This window comes from Choloepus didactylus, chromosome 16 (assembly GCF_015220235.1).
Source record: "Choloepus didactylus isolate mChoDid1 chromosome 16, mChoDid1.pri, whole genome shotgun sequence".
In the NCBI taxonomy this organism is placed as follows: Eukaryota; Metazoa; Chordata; class Mammalia; order Pilosa; family Megalonychidae; genus Choloepus; species Choloepus didactylus.
Window position 1 is genome coordinate 20,581,379 of NC_051322.1, and position 3,089 is coordinate 20,584,467.

A 3,089-nucleotide genomic window follows, 5' to 3' on the forward strand; every position below is an offset into this window, starting at 1 on the left:
CTTCACTTTAGCTAACGTCACAGAAAAAGTCCTGCTCTCCCTTCACAAACACAGACGCTCTGTCCAGACTGGACTATGCCTACTGGACAAACACACCTGATTAAATAGAAGCAGTGATTTTGTTCTCCCTTCCCTCCCCACTAATGCACTACTTCCTCAATCTTCCAAAGCTTCTGTGATAGGTTAAAAAGGGGGATGGGGTGGGTGTGAGGAGATTAAGGACCCAAAAAAAGCAAGAGTTATGAACTAGGCTTGAGGAATAAAAACGACCTTGATATTCTGCCCTTTGAGTTACAGTTAGTAGGACAATTGGGAGAGAGGAAAAGTGGGAGTGGGATGAAGAACTGGGAGGGGTTTGACTGCTGGAGGGCTAAGTCCACTTAGCTCTTGTACTGGAAGGGCTCATCGCCTGTCGCATCGCCTGTCGCATTGAGCAGACACATGCATGTGACGGCTTCTGTCACCACAAAGGGGTCACAGTTGGCAGAGGGGCGGCGGTCTTCAATGTAACCCTTCTTCTTCTGGCCAACGTTCTGGGGAATGCGGATGCTGGCACCATGGTCGGCTGCACCAGCGGAGAAATTGTTGATGTTGGAGGTTTTGTGGAATCCAGTTAGGTGCCCGGCATTGTCCAGGCCCCCCTTGGGATCCTAGGTGCGGATGTGGTACTGGTGCCACTTGCTTAGTTTCTCCATTGCCTCCTCAGTGTACTTCAGACCACTCTCTTCTCGCATGGCCTAGGTGCTGAAGTTGGTGTGGCAGCTGCACCATCCAAGTTCCCAGGAATGGGCTTAGGATCGAAGGTCACTATCACGCCTTCACAACACGATGCAAGCTGAAACGGGCCACCCAGAGGTGATTTCCCCCGTTGATTCCTTCACAGGACCCTATATGGAATTCCCACTGGGCAGGCGGGAACTTAGCATTTGTTCCTGTGATCTTGATGCCGGCGTGCAACCAGGCCCGGTGGTGACCTCCACCATGTCTCTGTCGTAGGCTTTGTCTGCTCCCGCACCACAGTCAGATGGGCCTTGGGGCCCTGGGAGGCCGTTGGAAGGCCAGATGAAGGGGTGTCCGTCTGTCCCCATCAGGGTATATTCCTGCTCCATTCCAAACCAGGGGTGCTGGTTGCTCACCATGTCTCTTATCCATTTACAGGAGTACCTTAAGTTGGTCTCTGCAGGCTTTCGGTTGAGCTTAAAGACTTCACAGAACACCAGCTTGTGGGGGTCCTTGCAGAAAGGGTCCTGAAAAATGGCACCAGAGTTGACATACATGTCACTGTTGGAGCCTTCAGACTGAAAGGTACTAGAGCCATCAAAATTCCACTCGGGCGGCTCTTCCACACGCTTGGGCCCCCTGCCGGCTGTGGGCTTGAGGCGCAGTCCCTCTCCAGTGCCACTGAGCCACGTATACCTGGCCTGGACCTTCCCGCCCTGGGGCAGAGCCATGTAGACCTGCCTGATGCCCTTGCTCCAGTGGGAACCTGCAGGGTGGCCGTGGTGGAAGGTGTTCCATGTGGCGAGCAGGGCAGGGAGGGGAGGCCGGGTGTGCAGCTCAATCAACTCTTCTCTCATTCTCGGCTTGCTACAATTTTTGAAGGGAAAAAATAGAAGCTCATTTCACAAGGATTCTATGGTGAACTCAAGCTTGAGGTGTCTGAAATGTTTTCTGGAAGGGACTTTGGTAGACAGGATAGAGGTAAACGAAGTATTTTTTTAAAAAACAAACTCTTAACACCCTTATGAAAGAGCAACATGATTTTGCTCTAATTGGCTGAGTTTGGGCCTGTGCAATTATCACAAATACTATGTTTTCTTTTTTTTTTTTTTAAGGTCTGGTTTATTGTAGCATAACTTAAACATTCAAGAAAATTCATTCGTTTTAGCTGTACAGTTCTGTGAATTTTAACAAACGAATGCAGTCATATAACTGCCACCAGAATCAAAGTATCAAATATTTCCTCTACCCCAAAAATGTTTCCCCATTCCCCCCTTGGTAGATCCAAGATACAGCAATCTAAGAAAACATAAAATTGTTCGCCAAAGAAGAAAAAAAGGAAGATCGGTGAGTACCTGCTTTGCAAGTGGACTTAACACTTGCTATGAGGAGGCAGAGTGACTGGGTCTCTGGGAGGTGGGGGACAGGCAGTACCAACCCAGGGCCTTCACCTTTCCAAGAATTCTAGTCACCCCCAGCCCCCAGAACTCTCCAAGAGCAACATCATATTGGATCAAACCACATGTAGGAGGATACAAGTATATTTTCATAATTACTGTCACCTGGAGTGACATTTCTGCCACATATGAGTAAGGTTGCCAATTCTCCTGGAATTTTCACTTTAAAAATGGTTCATTTTAGAATACTGTCAGCAATCTTTAGCTGCCAGGGCCCTTTGTACCATGGAATAGAATTTATTTTTGTGAAGGGATTAATTTGATCTTTCATTTGGGAATGTGTGAAGGATTAAGTTGTGCTGTGAAAGTTGTCAAAACATTCCTTTGTTTTGCATGTTCTGTCATCTCTAGAGGTTGGCGGGCACAGACACTGGGGGTTGCCTGTCTAGACTACCAGGGTCTTTTACTTAAAATAGCGGGATGCCTGGAAGTGGTTCTGTGTGATCTGTGAAAATCAAGACGAAGAAAGTTAGTTAATTTCTGAATTCTTTGAGGGACTTTTTGCGAAATGCTTTTGCATCAGAGTGATGTGATAGGTATCAGAACACCAACTGAAAATGGTTTAGACAATGGCAGTTCATTATCTCAATGGGTTGTCAAGTCTAGGATTGGTTAATGCAGCAATTCGGTGATGTCTTCTAGGACACAGGTTCTTTCATCTCCTTGCTCTGCCTTTATCAGCATAAGGAGGAATCCTGCACCATTTCAAGATGGCCACCACAGTTCCATATGCCCACGAAGGGGAAGAAAAGTAGTATCCCTGCCCCCGACCCCAGTTTCTCCTTTCTGTGATGAGGAAGAAACTTTTCCTAAATTCCTCTATCAGACTTCACCCATCTGCAGTCTCTTTTATCAGGATTGGGTCACATGCCCAAGTTCTGGCTGGCAGAAAAACCTGGAAAGCAACTAGTT

The 3,089-nt window shown here is 47.5% G+C and overlaps 1 pseudogene; it reads right to left on the reverse strand.

Moving 5' to 3' along the window:
* Window positions 1-380: 380 nt before the first annotated feature.
* LOC119511242 lies at window positions 381-1,577 on the reverse strand (annotated as a pseudogene).
* Window positions 1,578-3,089: the final 1,512 nt, after the last annotated feature.